Source organism: Manis pentadactyla, chromosome 2 (genome assembly GCF_030020395.1).
Source record: "Manis pentadactyla isolate mManPen7 chromosome 2, mManPen7.hap1, whole genome shotgun sequence".
Lineage (NCBI taxonomy): Eukaryota > Metazoa > Chordata > Mammalia > Pholidota > Manidae > Manis > Manis pentadactyla.
In genome coordinates, this window is record NC_080020.1 from 89,843,617 (window position 1) to 89,867,268 (window position 23,652).

The 23,652-nt window shown below is 39.7% G+C and overlaps 1 protein-coding gene and 1 long non-coding RNA gene across 16 annotated transcripts in view; one reads left to right on the plus strand and one right to left on the minus strand.

Moving 5' to 3' along the window:
* The window catches only part of MAST4 (microtubule associated serine/threonine kinase family member 4), a 536,231-nt gene that overhangs the window by 204,940 nt on the left and 307,639 nt on the right, over window positions 1-23,652 (minus strand). The window lies entirely within an intron of this gene.
* LOC130681466 (uncharacterized) lies at window positions 8,193-22,363 on the plus strand. The gene is made up of 2 exons (XR_008994647.1): window positions 8,193-9,034; window positions 17,374-22,363. It is a non-coding gene; the product is annotated as an uncharacterized LOC130681466 (long non-coding RNA).

A 23,652-nucleotide genomic window follows, 5' to 3' on the forward strand; every position in this document is an offset into this window, starting at 1 on the left:
GCCTGGAACTCCTTTCCCCCTGAGATGTCCAGACAGCCTGCTCCACAACATCTTTTAAGACTCTGACCATGCAATTTGAAATTGCAAGCCTCCCCCACACCAATGTTTCCTTCTTATCCCGAAGTATTTTTCTCCTCAGCACTTATCACCACTTACATATTTTGTATTTATTTATTATCTATCTCCCCTATAAGAATGTTGGTTTCAAGAAGTGTGTTTTATCTCTAGTGCCAAGAACAGTCCATACAGGTATTCAGTAAATATCCACCGAAGAATGCCTGAAGGACCCTCCCTATATCACTGAAACCACCAATGAAAGACACTTACCCACCTTTTTCTTATACTTGGAGCTCTCCACAGTGCTAGACAGCTGAACAGTGTCAGAGCAATGACCTCAGAGATTGGTCCCCAAGAAACTGGAGAATCAGGACATGTTCAGATTCCACGAAAACTTAGAAAGGCTCCCACTGTCCGGAAGGCACAGGCCAAGGACCAGCCATACTCATGTGTGCAGGGGAGGACCTCAGGTAACACCAGAGGCATACACTCCTTCTGGGTGTGAGGCAGTGGGAGGGGAGGACACTGGCTTATCCTACTTCAGTAGGACTGAGAAGACCTATCTACAGCAAGGCTAAAGTCCAGCAGCCTTTTATTCTTCTAGGATGGGACCACCACTGTCACAGGGGCAATGTGGATTCTGAAGAAGCCCATGGCACAGCTTTAGGCTGAGTCCTTCTACTCGTCCTCTGGAGTAGTGGTTCTCACCCAGGGAAGCAACGTCTGAAGACAGGCTTGTCGTCATAAATGGGGAGCAGGCAGTTGCTGCTTCTGGCGTCTAGCAGGTAGACATCCTACAGTGCACAAGACAGCCCTACAACAAAGAATTATCCAATCCCAAATCAATAGTGCTACTCGAGGAACTCTGCTATACAGACTAGAGCCAAATTCTGCAGGACCATCAGCATCATTAACCGGTTTGAAACATCTGGGTTGTGATTTCATTGCACTTAGCTGAGGGGAAACAAGGAGTTGTCTTATGGTTTCATTTCTCATTCCCTATTTCCATCAACAATACTATTAACCTAAGCATTTGTATATGCTTCTGTCCTCTTTTCCGGGGAAATGGCTTTTTATAGCCAGAGCCTCAGAAGTGTTTCTAAGTCACAGAAACCTAATTACCAGGGCCTCCATGCCACACCCAAGCAGCAACCTAGATATGGAATTTTGCAAAGCAAGATGACCCAGACTACATACAAAATAGGCTCCACAGCTGCTGAGGCCATGGTTTAAAGGCCGGGCTCACAGACTGAGCCAGATATGTGGGTCTGAGGCACACGGCAGATGGGATTTAACATAAGGATTTAGCCTTCTCAGATAAATTTAAGGGCAGAACTCTGCAGTCCAGTATTGTCTCATTTTACCTCCTGTAGATTCAAGGTGTTTGCCAGGAATGTACACAACCTTATGGTGAGTGTGACAGTGAGCACAGCTCTCCCTGAATGTTCAATTACACATTCTTAAAAGGTGTACACAGCTAAGGAAAACTTTCAAAGAAGGTGAAATTGTTCTCTCTTCTTCTACCAGTGACCTAATCCACTAAAAGACCACATTATAAATGTGTCACTCTTCTTAGCTGGCACAATTCATTTCATACATTTCATTCAGCAACCCCTGTCTGGGCTGGAGAAATACAGCAATGGATGAGATAGAAAGTCCCATCTGTGGAGTCCCTTTAAGTCAGGGAAATGAAGAACACAAAATCATCTCCAATAAGGACAGGTGCTGAGCAGGTGCCACTACAGGTGACACAACAGGCAGTCACCCAGGGAGCAGACAGCACCCTCAGATCGGGGCCAGGAGGGCTCACTGATGCTCAAGTTTCGTTTTGCAGGATGAGAAGAAATCAGCTCATGAAAAGTCCAGAACAGCAGACCACAGGTAGAGAGAAGAGCAGCTGCAAATACTTTGAAGCTGGGACATGGCTGGATCATCTCATGGACATAAAGAAGGCTGTGTTCTGACATGTAGAAACACAACAAATATTTATTGAGCATTTATATAAAGCATGGCACTATAGAGGATGCAAAGATGAATCATACATAAGTTTGGTTCTTAGGAATTGTATCATTTGGAGAAGCAAGAGGAAGGACAGAATAAACTAAAGGAGGAATCCATTTTATGTTCTATAGGTCAAGCAGATAAAGAATCAGGTTTCGATTTTAGTGCTATCTTTAATAACTGGAATTAACTTTTCAAGCAGGCCTTTGTGAGAAGCTGTTAATGGTGTCTCAGGATTCTCCACCACCTCACAGAGCAGGTAATATGAGGTTGTCTGTATGTGTTCATTCACCGAAGAACATATAGTAAGTGCTTCCTATCAGCAAGACATTAGAGAAGCCAGGTGACTCAGACAGGACCCAGTCCTAGAGGTACTCAATATGTAAACATCAGGACAGAAACCTCTTCCACTCTTCTGCCCACCTCACCTGTGCCCTCCTGTTCTTCCTTCCTTCCCCAAACCAGTAAGACCCTTTCTTGACAGGGAGGGTTTATTGTTGGCATCTATATAGCTTGCTGAAGATACCTTTAGAGATATAAGGTATCAAATATATCACCTCTACATCTTTTCTCAAGAAACTACTGAAGGGTACTCTCTGCCTAAACAATGAAGTAAACCACTGAAGAGAAATGCACGAGATGAGGAGAGGGTAGTGCACAGAGAGAAGTGGGCAGAATCACCAAAATGGCGGAAATGGTGGTGAAAGGCCATCCCAAGAGCACAGCCACGTGGAAGACCTTGACAGCACACAGTCCAGCTTGGAATGAAAGATGGGGGGCTTGGAAAGAGGCTTAGAGGAGGGGAGAAACCAGAAAATTACCTGACATGTTTGACAATGTGCAAAGTATAAACAGGGAGATTGTAGCTCTACCGGACAGTAGTGTAAGGTTCATGACACTATATAAACTGCAGGGACAGGAGGGACAGAGGAATTATTTATTGATAAGAAACACAAAGTTATAAAGGTCAGGGGGAGATACAATCATTGGTGAGGAGGAGAAGGAGAAGAAAAAAATACATATAGTGGAAGGCAGAATAATGACCCCTCTGAAGACATAACCCCCAGAATCTGTGAATATATTACCTTACACGGCAAAAGGGACTTTGCTGACGTGATTAAATTAAGGGTCTTGAGATGAGGAAGTTGTTCTGAATTATTTGTGTGGGTTCAATGTAATCACAAGGATCCTTATAAGGGAAAAGTGGGAGAGAGGGAGTGAGAGTCAGAGAAGGGGACCTGAGGGAAGCAGAGGCTGCCGTGATGCGGCAGAGTGGGGGACACGGGCAGCCTCAAGAATTTGCAAAAGGGAAGGAGCAGATACTTCCCTAGAGCCTCCTGGAAAAAAGCAGCCTTCGATTTTAGCCCTCTAAGATCCATTTCAGACCTCTGACCCCCAGACCTATAAGATAATAAATGTGTGTTGTTTTAAGACATAAAGCTTGTGGTTATTTGTCACAGTAGCAATAAGAAACTAATATATCCATAACTGAACTAATGCAAACAGTGAATATTGACTTAACTAAAATCATACTGTAAGAGTGACGTAACTTGGTAAGTTGGGGAATGGAAAACTGAAGTAGAAGAGGTAAATTGAAAGATAAATTCTCATGTTCTGTAACAGGAAGTCAACATATAATGTACACAACTGATAAATAAAAGAGCAACATAAATGCATTATTCTGAACTATGGAGACCATTAGTATAAAACAAAGTGCTCCGAGCATTAATGAGTTCTCTCAAGGAAGCAGTCCTAGAGGGTGGTTGGGGGGGGAGGTGATGCAAATCCTATAGTTTTTCATAAGCCTGTTAGTACTATGGAACCTTAAAACTATCTGTATACATTATTTTGATGAGAATGAAATTAACTTTAAAAAGAAAGAAAAGATAGCTGCCAGAGATACCAGTAATCCCTTGCTGTATCTCTGGATTTTATTTTATTCACTTTTATTGAAACATTGCCTAATTTCCACACACTTGTTATCTGTCGTAGAAGCTACGCAGACAAGAACAGAACTGAGCATGAATGAAATCGTCTCATTATGAGCCACGGATCAAAGCATGCTTGGAGATGGACACCTGAACTATGTGGTCATGTGACCCAACAAGTCTTCTTAGGCCAGCGTGGACTGGATATTCTGCCACTTGTGACACTAAAAATTATCAAGTGATATAACCTGCAAATTTTGTCAGTGCAAAAATATTTTCTTCAATTTAACCACTTTCCTTTCCATGTGAGAAAATAAAACAAGTATACAGGGTGACAGAACCTTGAGACCTAATTTTAAAATATGCTGCAAGAGTTCTCCTACTTGCAATAGCCCTGAACTGGAAATAACTCAAACGCCCATCAACAGTAGAATGGTTGAAATATTATGGTGCATTTATGTAACGGAATACTATGTAACAATGAGAATGAACCACCTAACTGTGCAGGAAGGCGGAAGAATCTCACCTGCTCAATGTTGAGGCAGAGCGTGACTACCCCGTGGGAACACAACATGGTGCCGCCAGTGTGGAGAATGGTAGGGCAATTCCCTAAATAATTAAACACAGAACTGCCATCTGGGTACACATACATAAGAAATGAAAGAGACTTGAATAGATGTTTGTACAACCAGGATCATAGCAGCATTACTCATAATAGCCCAAAGGTGGGAGCAACCCAGGTGCCCATCAATAGAGGAAAAGATTAAATACGTTAGAGACACAAAAAGGAAGGAAACTCTGAATAAGCTGTAACCTGGATGAACCCTGAAGATATGCTAAGTAAAATAAACCAGCCACAAAGGGACAAACATATGATTCCACTTGCATGAGGTTCCTAGAGAGTCAAATTCACAGAGACAGAAAGTGGGAGGGTGGCAGCCAGTGACTGGAAGGAGGGGCAATTGGGGAGTTTGGGTTCAAGGGGTATGGAATCTAGTTTGGAAAAATGAAGAAGTTCTGTTGATGTACAGTGCGATGTCTGCACAACAGCATGAGGGTCCTTAATGTCACAGAACTGTGCTATTAAAATAGCCCAAATGGTAACTTCTATATTACGTATATTTAACCACAATTTTAAGAAATGAAAAGAAGAAAGTGTACCGATTCTATGACTCTACTAATATGAAGTTCAAAATCAGACAAAACCAATCTATATTATTAGAAGTCAGGATAGGGGCTGTGGAGTGGGGCAGGGACATGCCGGGTGGTAGTGACATGAAGTACGAAGGGGACTTCTGAGGTACAAGGAACAATCTTTCTTGACCTAAGTGCTGGTCCCAAGGATGCACAGTTTGTGAAAATTCTTCCAACTTGTGAATCTGGGGATTCCTCAAAATCGCAAGCTGCATCTCTCATACAAGCAAAGAATCTATTTTAGAGGTTTTACAGCTTTCTCACACACTCCTCAAATATACTGGCTCTTTTTAAATAGTTATTTTTAGTCTGCATCATTCTATGTAGCATCTGAGGCAATACATAAAAATACACACATATGCTCCTCAAAAACTACCTGTTTTATTAACAGTGAAGTAAAAAAAGTAAATTAAATCAGAATGAGAGAAAACAGAAAATGGAATAAAAGGAAAAGTCCATAAGAAAATACAAATTCATATATATACAGAAAATAATATGATCCTAATGTAAAGGGGTAAATTTGATGGAGCTATCTGTGACTAAGATAATAGGCATACTTCATTTTATTGTGCTCACTTTATTGTACTTCACAGACATTGTATTCTTTACAAACTGAGGGTTTGGGCAGCCCTGCATCAAGTAAGTCTATCTATACCATTTCCCAAAGGCATTTGCTCATTCTGTGTTTCTGTGTCACATCTGGGTAATTCTCACAATATTTCAAACTTTTTCATTATTATTGTATTTGTTGTATTGATCTTGATGAACTATTGTAATTGTTTTGGAGCACCGTGAACTGCACCTGTGTTAAGACAGTGAACTTGATAGGTGTGTGCATTTTGACTGTTCCACTGACTGGCTGTTTCCTTCACTTCTCTCCCTCCCCTCTCCTCATGCTTCCTTATTCCCTGAGACACAACAATATTGAAATTAGACCAGTTAATGACCCTATGATGACCTCTATGTGTTCCAATGAAAGGAAGAGACACATATCTCTCGCTTTAAATCAAAAGCTAGAAGTGATTAAGCTCAGTGAGGAAGGCACGTTGAAAGCCTAGACAGGCCAAAAGCTGGGCCTCTTATGCCAAAGGTGTGAATGCACAGAAAAAGCTCTCAAAGGAAATTAAAAGTGTTACTCCAGCAGACACATGAATGATAAGAAAGCAAAACAGCCTCATTGCTGATACGGAGAAAGTTTTAGTGTTCTGGAGGGAAGATCAAACATTCCCTTAAGCCAAAGCCTAATCCAGAGCAGGGTCCAAACTCCCTTCAATTCTATGAAGGCCAGGAGAGGTGAGGAAGCTGCAGAAGAAAGGTGTAAAGCTGGCAGAGACTGGTTCATGGGGTTCAAGAAAAGAAGCCATCTCCATAACACAGAAGTGCAGGCGAAGCAGCAAGAGATGACGTAGACGCTGCAACAGGTCATACAGAAGACTTAGCTGAGGTCATTGATGAGAGTAGCTACATGGAATAACAGATTTTCAGTGTAGACAAAATAGCCTTATGTTGCAACAAGACACCATGTAGGATTTTCATTGCTACAACTTTCATAGATAGGAGAAGTCAATGCCTGATTTCAGAGCTTCAAAGGTCAGGCTCTCTTGTTAGGGGCTAATGCAGTTGGTGACTTTAATGCTCACTTAATGCTTGACAATTCCAGGGCCCTTAAAAAATAATACTAAATCTACTCTGCCTGTGCTCTATAAGTGGAACAACAAAGCCTGGATGACAGCACACCTGTTTACACCATGGTTTACCAAATATTTTAAGCCCACTATTGAGGGCTACTGCTCAGAAAAAAAGACCTCTTTTAAAATACTACTGCTCACTGACAATGCACCTGGTCACCCCAGAGCTCTGATGGAGATGGACAAGATTAATGTTGTTTTCATACCTGCTAACACAACGTCCATTCTGTGGCCTACAGATCAAGGAGTCATTTAGACTTTCAAGTATTATTGAAGAAATACAATTTTCAAAGGCTGTAGCTGCCATAGTGATTCTTCTAATGGATCTGGGCAAAGTAAATTGAAAACACTCTGGAAAGCATTCATCATTCTAGATGCCATTAAGAATATTCATAACTCATGGGAAAAGGTCAAAATATCAACATGAACAGGAGTTTGGAAGAAGTTGATTCCAGCCCTCATGGACAACTTTGAGGGATTCAAGACTTCAGTGGATGAAGCCGAATTAGAAGTTTGACTGAATAGCTGCAATCTCATGATTAAACTTGAATGGGTGAGGAGTTGCTTCTTCTAGAAGGATGAGCAAAGAAATTGGTTCCTGGAGATGGAACCTACTCCTAGTGAAGATACTGTGAAGATTATTTGAGAGGACTGATTCCAATTTTGAAAGAAGTTCTACTTGTGGGTAAAATGCTATCAAACAGCATTGCATGCTACAGAAAATCATTCAAGACAGGAAGATTCAACTGGTGTAGCAAACTTCACTGTTGTCTTACTTCATGTAATTGCCAAAGCCACCCCAGCCTTCAGCAACTGCCACCCTGATCAGTCAGCAACCATCAACACTGAGGCAAGGCCCTCCACCAGCAAAAAGATTATGCTTGCTGAAAGCTCAGATAAACAGCATTTTTTGCAAAAATGTGTTTTTTAATTAAGGTATGTACATTTTTAGACATAATGCTATTGCACACTTACTGACTACAGTATAAACATAACTTTTATATGCACTGGGAAACCAAAACACTTATTTGAGTTGCTTTAGTGCAGTGGTCTGGAGCCCACCCTGCAGTATCTCTGAGGTATGACTGCACTTGCCCAGCATTACACAGGAAGTAACTGAGCCAGGATTGTAAATCTGATTCTCTGACCCCAACTACTTCATTCTTGTTATTGAAGTCCCCTACACTTTTCCAGATCATAAAGTACAGACATTGAATTATCTGACAAAGTGATTTCAGGAGCATTTTTCTAGGTAATTTATTCAACATTTTTAATTCACAACAAAAATGATTTTCAACAGCATTTTGGAAAACATATTGCATAAAGTCAGATGTTGGATATGTAACCCAAAAGGTACACTGGGGGAAATTTTTGAAAAACTCTGTCAAAAATGACTAATAGACAAAAAATTAAGTTTGATACAGGACTTGTGAAAAAGCTTCGCAAACTGCAAAGCACTCTCTTAGAGGTCATAACTGATAAAAAAACAAACACATGTAAGAGCTCTTCTATTTCCATACTCAACATCGTGATTATCTCCTACTTGAATAAATTATCAGGGGCATGGAGTATACCATCATGCTTTACTACTTTCCATTTTGGTTAGTTCCTTAATTTCATGTGGGCTGATTTGTTACCAGCCTCACCATCTTCTTTCAAGAGCTCAACCCACATTAGCAGAGTTCCTTATTAGAGAAAGGCCCTCTTTAATAGGCTATCCTAATGATGTCTGATTTTTAATAATTTTTAATTTTCAGGCTATGAATTACACAAGTAAGGCATTTTTCACACAAGTTCCCTGAGAATTTTATAAATTATAGATGCAAAATCTGTCCACTTCCAGGATTCCGCTTGACCAGTGAAAGAGGAATGGTGTCTCTATTCCCTCATTCTACATGCACTTGATAACTGTGTCCTTCACAGCAGATGCACATTCTGAACCCTTAATTTAAGAGACACTTATGGTGTGGATGAAGGATGAGAGGTGTCCCTTTTCTCCTTCAAAGAGTAAAAGGAAAGAAATCTGAGAACATTTCTGAGGCTCGGGAAAAAAAAGATTTCTTCTCTGATCCAGGATCTTAAGAGTAATTCACAGAAAAGGATTTCTTTTTTGACCCTAAGACCAAGAACACTCAGGTGAGTCATAATTATAGAGACTTAAAAGAGGTAATGTGGGATGGATCGGAAGATGGCGGCGTGAGAAGAGCAGCGGAAATCTCCTCCCAAAACCACATATATCTATCAAAATATAACAAAGACAACTCTTCCTAGAATAAAGACCAGAGGACACAGGACAATACCCAGACCACATCTGCACCTGAGAGAACCCAGCGCCTCACGAAGGAGGTAAGATACAAGCCCCGGCCCGGCGGGAGCCGAGCACCCATCCCCCCAACTCCCGGCGGGAGAAGAATAGGCAGAGCGGGAGGGAGATGGAGCCCAGGACTGCCGAACACCCAGCCCCAGCCATCCGGGCCAGAGTGCAGGGCCCTGGATACTAGGAAAACAGGGCAGCAAGAACCAGTGAGTGGGCACCGGAGGCCGGGCGCCGGAGAACATAAGAAAAGCGAGCGACCAATTTTTTTTTTTTGCTGTTTTGTTTTGGCGAGCGCTCTTTGGAAGACTTAAAGGGATAGGGACCCCAATACTAGGGAAACAGGGCAGCAAGAACAGTGAGCGGGCACCAGAGGCCTGGTGCCGGAGGACACCAGAAAAGCGAGCGACCATTTTTTTTTTTTCTTTGCTGTTTTGTTTTGGTGAGTGCTTTATGGAAGTCTTAAAGGGATAGGGACCCCAATACTAGGGAAACAGGGCAGCAAGACCAGTGAGCAGATGCCTGAGGCTGGTGCCGGATAATAAAGAAAAATGAGCGGCCACATTTTTTTTTTTTTTAATTTAAAATTTAAAATTTTTTATTTTTATTTTTTTGTGGTCGTTTTGTTTTGGTGGGTGCTTTTTGGAAGCCTTAAAGTGGCAGGGTGGGACACATAATCCAGAAGTAGGGAATCCGGGGATCTCTGGGCACCCTAATCCCTGGGCTGCAGGGAGCAGGGAGGCCCCTTACGGAGATAAATAGCCTCCCATCCGCTCCCCCTCCAACGTGACTCCACCATTTTGGAGCAGCTGCCCGAGCCAGGCCATGCCCACAGCAACAGCGGAAATAAACTCCATAGCAGTCGGGCAGGAAGCAGAAACCCTGTCTGCGCGCAGTTGCCCAGCACAAGCCATTAGAGGTCGCTGTTATCCCAGGAGGAGGGCCAAAAACCAACAAGAAGGGAAGTTCTTCCAGCCGTCACTCGTCCCAGCTCTGCAAACTATTCCTATCACCATGAAAAAGCAAAGCAACAGGCAGACAAAGATCACAGAGACAACACCAGAGAAGGAGACAGACCTAACCAGTCTTCCTGACAAAGAATTCAAAATAAGAATCATAAACATGCTGACAGAGAGGCAGAGAAATACGCAAGAGATATGGGATGAAGTCTGGAGGGAGATCACAGATGCCAGAAAGGAGATTGCAGAAATGAAACAAACTCTGAAAGGGTTTAAAAGAAGAATGGATAGGACGCAAGAGGCCATTGATGGAATTGAAACCAGAGAAGAGGAACGCATAGAAGCTGACATAGAGAGAGATAAAAGGATCTCCAGGAATGAAACAATATTAAGAGAACTGTGTGACCAATCCAAAAGGAACAATATCCGTATTATAGGGGTTCCAGAAGAAGAAGAGAGAGGAAAAGAGATGGAAAGTATCTTAGAGGAAATAATTGCTGAAAACTTCCCCAAACTGGGGGAGGAAATAATCGAACAGACCACGGAAATACACAGAACCCCCAACAGAAAGGATCCAAGGAGGACAACACCAAGACACATAATAATTAAAATGGCAAAGATCAAGGACAAGGAAAGAGTTTTAAAGGCAGCTAGAGAGAAAAAGGACACCTATAAAGGAAAACACATCAGGCTAACATCAGACTTCTCAACAGAAACCCTACAGGCCAGAAGAGAATGGCATGATATATTTAATACAATGAAACAGAAGGGTCTTGAACCAAGGATACAGTATCCAGCACGACTATCATTCAAATATGACGGTGGGATTAAACAATTCCCAGACAAACAAAAGCTGAGGGAATTTGCTTCCCCCAAACCAACTCTACAGAACATCTTACAGGGACTGCTCTAGATGGGAGCACTCCTAGAAGGAGCACAGCACAAAACACCCAACGTATGAAGAATCGAGGAGGAGGAATAAGAAGGGAGAGAAGAAAAGAATATCCAGACAGTGTATATAACAGCTCAACAAGCAAGCTAAGTTAGGCAGTAAGATACTAAAGAGGCTAACCTTGAACCTTTGGTAACCACGAATTTAAAGCCTGCAATGGCAATAACTACATATCTTTCAATAGTCACCCTAAATGTTAATGGGTTGAATGCACCAATCAAAAGACACAGAGTAACAGAATGGATAAAAAAGCAAGACACATCTATATGCTGCTTACAAGAAGCTCACCTGAAACCCAAAGACATGTACAGACTAAAAGTCAAGGGATGGAAAAACATATTTCAGGCAAACAACAGCGAGAAGAAAGCAGGGGTTGCAGTACTAATATCAGACAAAATAGACTTCAAAACAAAGAAAGTAACAAGAGATAAAGAAGGGCACTACATAATGATAAAGGGCTCAGTCCAACAAGAGGATATAACCATTCTAAATATATATGCACCCAACACAGGAGCACCAGCATATGTGAAACAAATACTAACAGAACTAAAGGGGGAAATAGAAGGCAATGCATTCATTCTAGGAGACTTCAACACACCACTCACCCCAAAGGATAGATCCACTGGGCAGAAAATAAGTAAGGACACGGAAGCACTGAACAACACAGTAGAGCAGATGGACCTAATAGACATCTATAGAACTCTACATCCAAAAGCAACAGGATATACATTCTTCTCAAGTGCACATGGAACATTCTCCAGAATAGATCACATACTAGGCCACAAAAAGAGCCTCAGAAAATTCCAAAAGATTGAAATCCTACCAACCAACTTTTCAGACCACAAAGGCATAAAACTAGAAATAAACTGTACAAAAAAAGCAAAGAGGCTCACAAACACATGGAGGCTTAACAACACACTCCTAAATAATCAATGGATCAATGACCAAATCAAAATGGAGATCCAGCAATATATGGAAACAAATGACAACAACAACACTAAGTCCCAACTTCTGTGGGATGCAGCAAAAGCAGTCTTAAGAGGAAAGTATATAGCAATCCAAGCATATTTTAAAAAGGAAGAACAATCCCAAATGAATGGTCTAATGTCACAATTATCGAAATTGGAAAAAGAAGAACAAATGAGGCCTAAGGTCAGCAGAAGGAGGGACATAATAAAGATCAGAGAAGAAATAAATAAAATTGAGAAGAATAAAACAATAGCAAAAATCAATGAAACCAAGAGCTGGTTCTTCGAGAAAATAAACAAAATAGATAAGCCTCTAGCCAGACTTATTAAGAAGAAAAGAGAGTCAACACAAATTAACAGTATCAGAAACAAGAAAGGAAAAATCACGATGGACCCCACAGAAATTCAAAGAATTATTAGAGAATACTATGAAAACCTATATGCTAACAAGCTGGGAAACCTAGGAGAAATGGACAACTTCCTAGAGAAATACAACCTTCCAAGACTGACCCAGAAAGAAACATAAAATACAAACAGACCAATTACCAGCAACGAAATTGAAGCGGTAATCAAAAAACTACCAAAGAACAAAACCCCAGGGCCAGATGGATTTACCTTGGAATTTTATCAGACATACCGGGAAGACATAATACCCGTTCTCCTTAGAGTTTTCCAAAAAATAGAGGAGGAGGGGATACTCCCAAACTCATTCTATGAAGCTAACATCACCCTAATACCAAAACCAGGCAAAGACCCCACCAAAAAAGAAAACTACAGATCAATATCCCTGATAAACATAGATGCAAAAATACTCAACAAAATATTAGCAAACCGAATTCAAAAGTATCATACACCATGACCAAGTGGGATTCATCCCAGGGATGCAAGGATGGTACAACATTCGAAAGTCCATCAACATCATCCACCACATCAACAAAAAGAAAGACAAAAACCACATGATCATTTCCATAGATGCTGAAAAAGCATTTGACAAAGTTCAACATCCATTCATGATAAAAACTCTCAGCAAAATGGGAATAGAGGGCAAGTACCTCAACATAATAAAGGCCATCTATGAAAAACCCACAGCCAACATTATATTGAACAGCAAGAAGCTGAAAGCATTTCCTCTGAGATCGGGGACTAGACAGGGATGCCCACTCTCCCCACTGTTATTTAACATAGTACTGGAGGTCCTAGCCACGGCAATCAGACAAAACAAAAAAATACAAGGAATCCAGATTGGCAAAGAAGAAGTTAAACTGTCACTATTTGCAGATGACATGATACTGTACATAAAAAACCCTAAAGACTCCACCCCAAAACTACTAGAACTGATATCGGAATACAGCAAAGTTGCAGGATACAAAATCAACACACAGAAATCTGTGGCTTTCCTATACACTAACAATGAACCAACAGAAAGAGAAATCAGGAAAACAATTCCATTCACAATTGCATCAAAAAAAATAAAATACCTAGGAATTAACCTAATCAAAGAAGTGAAAGACTTATACTCTGAAAACTACAAGTCACTCTTAAGAGAAATTAAAGGGGACACTAACAGATGGAAACTCATCTCATGCTCGTGGCTAGGAAGAATTAATATCATCAAAATGGCCATCCTGCCCAAAGCAATATACAGATTTGATGCAATCCCTATGAAACTACCAGCAACATTCTTCAATGAACTAAAACAAATAATTCAAAAATTCATATGGAAACACCAAAGACCCCGAATAGCCAAAGCAATCCTGAGAAAGAAGAATAAAGTAGGGGGGATCTCACTCCCCAACTTCAAGCTCTACTATAAAGCCATAGTAATCAAGACAATTTGGTACTGGCACAAGAGCAGAGCCACAGACCAATGGAACAGACTAGAGAATCCAGACATTAACCCAGACATATATGGTCAATTAATATTTGATAAAGGAGCCATGGACATACAATGGCGAAATGACAGTATCTTCAACAGCTGGTGCTGGCAAAACTGGACAGCTACATGTAGGAGAATGAAACTGGACCATTGTCTAACCCCATATACAAAAGTAAACTCAAAATGGATCAAAGACCTGAATGTAAGTCATGAAACCATTAAACTCTTGGAAGAAAACATAGGCAAAAACCTCTTAGACATAAACATGAGTGACCTCTTCTTGAACATATCTCCCCGGGCAAGGAAAACAACAGCAAAAATGAATAAGTGGGCCAAATTTAGCTGAAAAGCTTCTGTACAGCAAAAGACACCATCAGTAGAACAAAAAGGAACCCTACAGTATGGGAGAATATATTTGAAAATGACACATCCGATAAAGGCTTGACGTCCAGAATATATAAAGAGCTCACACGCCTCAACAAACAAAAAACAAATAACCCAATTAAAAAATGGGCAAAGGAACTGAACAGACAGTTCTCCAAAAAAGAAATACAGATGGCCAACAGACACATGAAAAGATGCTCCACATCGCTAATTATCAGAGAAATGCAAATTAAAACTACAATGAGGTATCACCTCACACCAGTAAGGATGGCGGCCATCCAAAAGGCAGAGAACAACAAATGTTGGCGAGGCTGCGGAGAAAGGGGAACCCTCCTACACTGCTGGTGGGAATGTAAGTTAGTTCAACCATTGTGGAAAGCAGTATGGAGGTACATCAAAATGCTCAAAACAGACCTACCATTTGACTCAGGAATTGCACTCCTAGGAATTTACCCTAAGAATGCAGCAATCAAGTTTGAGAAAGACCAGTGCACCCCCATGTTTATCGCAGCACTATATACAATAGCCAAGAATTGGAAGCAACCTAAATGTCCATCGACAGATGAATGGATAAAGAAGATGTGGTACATATACACAATGGAATACTACTCAGCCATAAGAAAAGGGCAAATCCAATCATTTGCAGCAACACGGATGGAGCTGGAGGGTATTATGCTCAGTGAAACAAGCCAAGCGGAGAAAGAGAAATACCAAATGATTCCACTTATCTGTGGAATATAAGAACAAAGGAAAAACTGAAGGAACAAAACAGCAGCAGAATCACAGAACTCAAGAATGGACTAACATGTACCAAAGGGAAAGGGACTGGGGAGGATGGGTGGGTAGGGAGGGATAAGGGGGGGGAGAAGTAGGGGGGTATTAAGATTAGCATGCATGGGGGGGTGGGAGAAAAGGGAGGGCTGTACAACACAGAGAAGGCAAGTAGTGATTCTACAACATTTTGCTATGCTGATGGACATTGACTGTAAAGGGGTTTATAGGGGGGAGCTGGTATAGGGGAGAGCCTAGTAAACATAATATTCGTCATGTAAGTGTAGGTTAGTGATACCAAAAAAAAAAAAAAAAGGCAGTTCCTGTATGGTAACCTCCAATGAGTTCTACAGTAGGGTATAAAGGGCATATAAAAGTGTAGGCAAAGGGTCTGTTTGTGTTTATACAGAGGTTCAAAGCCTAATTGGGCTACCCCGAAAATTATCTAAGATACGATATGAAAAAGAACTTCTAACATCAGCAGTCTCTGGAAGACTCATGCCAGAAGATGATCATCAAAAAACCCCAACAAAGATCCACGCACTGCTACAGCTGTAGATGCACTCATCCCACCAGTTCCTGGACTTGCCATGGGAATGAAGGGGGAGATATCTAAGCTGGCCTGTGCATACAGTAAAACAACAAATTTGACTGGATCTATACTGTTGGAACTCAACCCAAAATTAGGAGAAATGCAAATTGTAGCGCTCCGAAATCTTACAACTACAGACTATTTACTGTTAAAAGAACATAAGGGATGTGAACATTCCCCAGGAATGGGTTGTTTTAATTTGTCTGATTTCTCTCAGACTGTTCAAGTTCAGTTGGACAATATCCACCATATCATAGATAAGTTTTCACAAATGCCTAAGGTGCCTAACTGGTTTTCTTGGTTTCACTGGAGATGGCTGGTAATTACAGGTATGCTTTGGTTATGTAACTATACTCCTATTATGTTAATGTGTGTGCACAATTTAAGTAGTAGCTTAAAACCTATACATGCTGAAGTTACTCTACAAGAAGATATGTCAAAGAAATAATCAATTTTCCCATGTTTTCTGCCGCCTGCTACTTCTATAGCTTTTCTTCTTCCTTCCTAATTACAACCCTTAAATAGAATTTGTGCCTCATATCAAATTTACCGAGTATCATAATTCTTCCAAGTGGTAAAGATACCTCAAGACAAATGCTGGGCATAGAAGCTACAGGGCATAAATATGCAAAGAAATAAAAAGCTAACCATTTCAAACAATAAGGCTTCTCTCTCACTTACCAACTTTACATTTCCCTGTATGGCCCCGGAAGATGACTGGTTAGCCAGAGACGGGTAAGATTCCTCAAGGGAGGAACAACCTAAGACAGGCACAGTCGCAGGGGGGTCATCAGGTGAGAAATTGGGGATCAACAGAGGTGAGGCTTAGAAACTCACCCCCCTTGTTCTGAGAGAAATCTTCTGCATACGTGGATGTTTTATTGCCCTTGTGTAGCTTGGGTTAACACATAGTCTACAGGCACACACCTGATCACCTACATTTGCTCTTTTACAACGCTAAACTGTTTTCTACCTTTATCTTGTATCTACCTACCACTTCAGCATTTTATTAAAAATAATAATAATAAAAAGAGAAATGTGGTATTCACATATGAATCAAGTTTAAAAATCAAATGAGTATTCATATTTGAACTGTTTATAGTTCATAATGCATGAGCAAAACCGAAAGTTTCTGTGATGACTGCCCTTGTACTGTTCACTATGTAACTTATTCACTATGTAAGAATTTGTTCTCCATGTAAGAACTTGTTTGTTATGCCTCAGAAGATTGGAGACTGACGAAAATTAGGCTTGGGGTGGATTAATGATTGTGCATTGAGCATTAACTCCCCTATACAGAATTTTATTGTTGTTAACAACCGTTTGATCAATAAATATGAGAGACGCCCTCACAAACAAACAAATAAAAAAAGAAATTGTACTAAGATGTATCTGAAATCCAGCAAAGAAGGATGAAGATGGGATCAGGTTCAGCTATGGCAAATCAAACACAGTTGACCCTTGAACAATGCAGGGGCAAGGTCTGGGCACCAACACTTCCCATGCACACACACACCCAGATGAGAAGTACCATATAACTTTTGACTCTTCCAAAACTTAACTAGTAGTAGGCTTCTGTTGATCATAAGCCTTACTGGTAGCAAACAGTAAATTAACACACATTTTGTATTTCATATGTATTATATACTGTACTCTTACAATAAAGTAAGCTAGAGAAAAAAAAAAGAGGTAATGTGAAGATCCATAAATGCAAGAAAAATCTTATCTTATCTTCAAAATAGGGAGAATGATAAATTTTAAATAACTGAAAGGAGGAAAAATTAATATATGATAATTAGTGAATTTTAAACATAAAAGGCCATATGCAATAGTGAAGCTCTTTTAAGGAAATGTTTTCAACAGGTATGGGTTTTAAAACATGGGGAGGACAATGTGAAAGGGGCAGAGATGTCTGCATCATCACTGAAGGCCTTATTCTTTGAAAAATCCTCATCTTTCTGAAATTTTCGCCCCCAGTAAGTCTCGCATACTTCCAAGTCAAGCATACCCTTTAGTTATTATAAAATGCCCTGATGACCTGACAACTCATAATAGATGAATCAGATATCTGTGTTTCTCTGCCATTCAAAGTCATGGTAAGAAAATATTAAGAATTACATGACTGGGTACAATGCATGCCATGGAGGCCAGACAGCAGTGAAATAATAAGTGGTATTTCTTAAAGACACTGCATATTTGATAACTATCATTCCTTTAGCAAACATTCATTGAATACTTACTATGTGCCAAGTACTGGAAATAATAAAGAAAATCAGTATTTCCTGGCTTTATTATAAAATGTTTTATTGGCTTAAAAATAGAATTTCATGGAAAACATTTTATTGGCTATATTCTGGTGGAAGAAAGGAAGAGAAGAGGGACAAGTTGGCCCAAACTTATTTGTTTTAACAGAAGTCTTTATATTTTCATCCTGATATTCCAGGTTTTACTAAACAATAAGAGAGTTGAACTGGCAGGCTGGAAAGACTAAGGCTTTGTGGTTACCATAGCTGTTTGTACTTCACACACTTTGTGTGAACAAAAGAGAAAATGAGGCCTTACTCCTCTCTCTTTCAATTAGCTAAGCAAAGCAAAGAGAATTACATGGTGCTGTTAATACCATAATTTCACATCTTTATCAACGTTTATTTTTTTACAAGTTCTTAAAAAGAATATGCCCTATCTCATCTACCTCAGAGTCAACTGTTTTTTCTTCAGCTTGTAAGAGCTGCCCACCAAATACAAAGAAGCTGGGCCTGCTTGGCATCATGAACCCAAAGAAGAAAACCAAAGAGAATACAGTTAAAAACACAAATACCACTTTTTGGTAACCTGAACATCCCTCTATAATTACCATCTCTTCCAGAAATTGATAAATACAATCATAATCTGTCAGTGTAAATACAGCTCCTTTTTAGAATACTAGGAAATACTGAAATTAAGCATCTCATACAAGCTAGAGATCAATGAACTATGCAAGAATATCAAGTGATCACCACCATAAATGTAGAATGGGTCACCTGCAAATACAAAATGTGTTCTAAAGAAATGTACTTAAAACCACATTGCAAACTGTTGATTTTCTCTTGAAGAGAACTTGAAAACATTTTTAAAATTATAATATTTGGGATGATCATTATTATCTTCTAAAGAATTTTTTTTCGTTTACCAATGTTTATTTAGGAGAACGTTATTTCCAAAACTTTTGAGAACATTAACATTATTAATTTTTAGTATTGTACTGTAACATTGAGCACTTATGAGTCAATTTCATATACTTCCACCTATTGGCATTCTTACCCCAATTTTACAAGTAAGAAAAGGGAGGGAAAAAAAGGTAGTAATTAAGTTGTCCTAGGTCACCCAGCTAGGAAGAGAAGAGAACTTTAATAGCATGCCTTGGATAATTTATTGAGATTGCCTTCTGTAGCCTAAAAAGGATCGATTTGACAAATGTTTTTTAAGTACTGGAAGGTGGCATGGGAAGATACAGTCTACATTTATAGTGTATTACACTAAGTATAGATCCATTCAAATCCTAATTAACTTTATTTTTATTTACTTGACCTAATTCTGATAACATTGTTAAAACACCTGCTAATTCCCAAAATGCAAGTGCCTCTTAGAACAGTGTATTACATGTTTTGGGCTTTTAGGATTGTTGAAGCACAGCATTTGTTTTGAACTAAACGGGACACTTGCAGAGGGTTGGCATGGCATCTTATTCAAACTCTACACAGTGGCTCTATGTCATGTGGAACTACTCTCTGTCACATAGTAATTCACTCAAAGCTTGTTGGTCTTAACTCAGATCGCTCCTATTTCCAAAATGAGTATCTTTATTCTCAAGTGGTACACTTGTTTCTAATCCCTACTATTTCCATGTTCAACCATTTTATCACAATATTTATGGTTTGTCCCTAATATCCTTTCCCTTCATATATATTATTAATTATAAATAGTTCATACTCTTTGAATTATTCTGGTTTTTTTGGGGGGTAACATCTAAAATTTATTGCTTGGTTATTAGCACTGTAAGATTTAAACATATATAAAGGATCTATGGTTTTGACTGCTTGAAAAACCCTGTGATGAAAGAGAACTGCCCAAATTTTATCTTATATGAATGCTTTTCTTCTACTTTCCCAAATTAAAACATTTAACTCAAATGTCACTTGCTCAAAGAGGTCTCCCCTGACCTCCTAATCTAAATTAGATCCCCAATTATCCTCATCTAGAACATTCTGCTCTTTTCCTTCAGGGCATCTATCATGATCAGGGTACATTTTAAATAATATATATTAATATAAACCCCATAAGGGCAGAGGTCATGCCTTTACTCTTCATTTTATAATAAATGCTTGATTAGCACAGTGCTCACACATAGGGAGCATTCAATAAATACTTGATGAAGTAGTTCATTAATAATTAACAAATATTATTAAAAGTATAGTCACAGGGGAGAAGGCATCAAACTCAACTGGGAGATTACTTCTAGAGTGCTTATTTACCATTCTGGACTAGATAAATCAGAATTACTCTGGGCTATCTTGAGAAATCCAACACGCCATGTTTTACTCAACTCAACTCAGGCCAGTGATACATACAGCATCACCTGTAAACAGCAGTAAAAGTCACATAGCTTGGAAAGTGCTTTGCCCTGCCCTGGGCCAGGGGCAGTACTGGATGGAGGCAACATAAAGCCTTTGGGTATCAGGAGGTAGAAATGTATTAGTATAAAACCACAAATTATGATCATTCTGTCATCATGTTAAACAGCAGAGAGCAACTCAAGAGGAACCTCTGGTGACATCACGCAGAGAGTTTATATGTGAATAGCTGTAATGCTGCACCCTTCCCCAGAGAACCTAAAACCTGGAATCAGATCGCAAGGAACTCTTACACCCCCAAAGTCCAAGAGATCTCAGCCTTTGGTTTCATGACAAATAACCCGACTCAGAATGGGACATGGGTTCTCATCTTAACCTTTCCTGGGCTCTCTTCTCAGCCAACTTGGGAGCTCAAGTCCTGTAAGGCACCAGTCTTCATCACCCTGTCCCCTTCTTTACAAATGTGCTGCTCAGAATGGAATGGCACCTGTGACACTTGAGGACAGTTACTTCATATGAGAAACCTATCATCTTTGTATCTTGCAGAGAGAAATAAGAAAAAAAAAAGACCTCAGACCACACAAAATAATCAAATAAATGCTAATGTATCTTTACCAATTTCAGTCCCGAGTTGCCTCCACATGTCACAGGCTATTGCCCTCAAAGAGAATTCTTGAGACCCAACATTAATTGTGAAATGCACCATGATCTCAGATCCAAGCTAAAATGCAACTTTCTTTTCTGTGAGGCCCTTAACCAGGCTTTAGTAACACATACGAGCACTCAGGATTATTCTGTCACCTGACAGAAAATGCTTTGTAGGATGGGCAACGTTTACAGCAGAGAAGAGCCTGTCGGATAGTAACTCCATTATAATAATTCTTCTAGAAAGAAAAGACGGCAGGGAAAAGCGTTTAGTAAAGTGAGTGGGAGGCTAGTTTCCAAAACTGGCAAAGTAGAGAGCTTTAAAAACCTGCAATCCCTAAGTAGTCAGAGAATAGTGTTAACCCACTCCCTTTTGATTTCCATAAAAGTAGGCTTGAGATTTGATGTACTTACTGAGAGAAGGAAGAAGAGAGAGAAACATTCATACATTTTTCTTTATGCAGAGATGGACATGGTATAGGAATTAAAAGAAAAGCTGTGTTCCTTTAGTTCAGTGTTCCTTTGGCAGGATCAGGCAAAAACTCGGGTCTGGTCCAAACCCTAGAGGGACCATAAACGTCACCCAGAAAAAATATATATCCATTTTCCAGAGTCCTACTTCTTCTACGGCAGAAACAACGATAAAGAATTCAGAGGTGAAAAGAATTAGTACATCATAAAAAATAGGGAAGAAAAATAAAATACTCTCACATTGACTGTTCCTAAGAAAATTTACTCACATACTTAAATTTATGCAGCAAATTAGCAGGAGCCTCATAAATACTGGACCCATAATGAAGCTGTAATCATTCATTTTATTTACATTTCATTAGGGGGCACTATAGTAATGATCTTCGAAAGATTTCACTGCAGCCAATGAAAAAGGAAGTGGACAACCTAAGGGGGGGGCGGGGGCGGGCATAAAAAGAGAATGCCATTTGTCCCAAAGGCACAGAATTATTAAAAACAATCTGCTTAAAAAGTTACTATGTGCTTTCTATGCATTTCCAACTCGTAATTGCTTTCTAAATTACTTTTGCTCCACAACACTACATGCAAGGTATATTTGACTAAAGAATTCAGGCTGAACTTTGAGCATTACATGGGAAACAAACAAACTTCCATGAAATAGAGGCTGCAACAGTAATTTCCGATACACCTAGAATATTCGCCACTTGTCATTTAGTGTTGGCAAAATCCACGACCACCTTTCAGACACCTACATAGCAATTTGAATAGCTGTACCGGAGGGCAGAGCAGCAATACACTGAATAAAACACCCAGCACCCACACCATTCCTTCGAAGGCTGTTGGCCATACATTTCAAATAACCTGAAATGAAGATCAAAATGGAATAGAATGTACTTATTTATTTTACCTGACGCAATAAATGAATAGGAAGTAAAATTTAAGGTTAAAAATAATGTTTAAATGTAGGCAAACATCAATACTTCGGTCCTAACATCCATTAAGCTCAATAATTTCATCAAAGTCACAAAGCATGGCACTAAGTCATAAAACTGAAGCCAAAGCAACAGAGAGAGTTAAAAAAAAATAAACCCAGCAATTCCTTCCTCTCTCTTTCCAATTCTCAGTCACCTTCAATCTGACCTTCCCCAGACACAGTTCATCCTGTATTCCCGTCATGAGCATCATCTTGATTCTCTTCAATAATGTCAGCTTGAGAGTGGTTCCTTCTTCCTGTGGGGATTCCCTGGGAACTGTTCATGTTTCTCCCTCTTTTCCAAGCATGCTTTAAAGACAGGAAGAACGTGATGGAACTCAAGATGGGATACAGAGAAAAAAGGGAGGCTGCATCATTTTGAAACTATTTTCCTTAACATGTGGATACTAGTTTGACATAAGCCTTATAAGCCATCTTTCTATTCAGACTTAAAAGAACATGGTTAAAGAAAACTGCAGGATCAAAATAGTTGTCAAATACTTGCACACACAACCTACTGTATAAGTGTGATTGATGCCAGAGTTCTTGTTCACGGAGTTGAAGAATTAACTTCACACTCAAGGTAGGAGAGCAAGTGAGAGGCTTTTATTTAGAGAGAAAGCAAGAGGACAGAGCTCCTGGCTCAGGCCAGGAGGGGACAAGAGAGCCCTGGGGTGGTGCGTTGTCTAGGGGTTTTATAGGCGGTTGAGAGACAGAGGGCTAGGGATATACACTTGCTAAATGGTCCCAAAATGTTTACCTTTGAAGAAATAAAGTTTTTTATTAGTCTTCCTGGTTATTTACAAGAAATTTATTGCTATGATTTCCTCCCAGGATAGCAGCTTCCGGTCTGGGAGCATATCACTCAAGGCTGCCTGCTTTGCTCCCAAGGTGGGCTGAGTTATTGTGTTTGTTAAAGAGTATGTTAAGAAAATTACTTTTTAACAAATTGGGTTTTAAAATGCAATCTTATTTTCAAGATGGAATCCTTCCTGTTTGTTTTGGGCTTGCTTGTTAAATTGCCCAGGTAGCAAATCACTTGACTAGGGCTGGAGGAAGAAAAGCAGCACCTGTAAAGTCAGAAAAATAAGCTGGAGCACTGTGACCTAATCTTTCTGAGACCTAAATTTTACTCCTTTGTGAAAAGGAGCTCATGACAAGTGCTGAGCAACCAGGAGGGAGTAAATGAATGCTCAAGTATTTCTTTCCCCATTGTAAAGTTTTTTTTTTAATACATGTTAACATGTTTTTCATGTTTCTCACTTTATG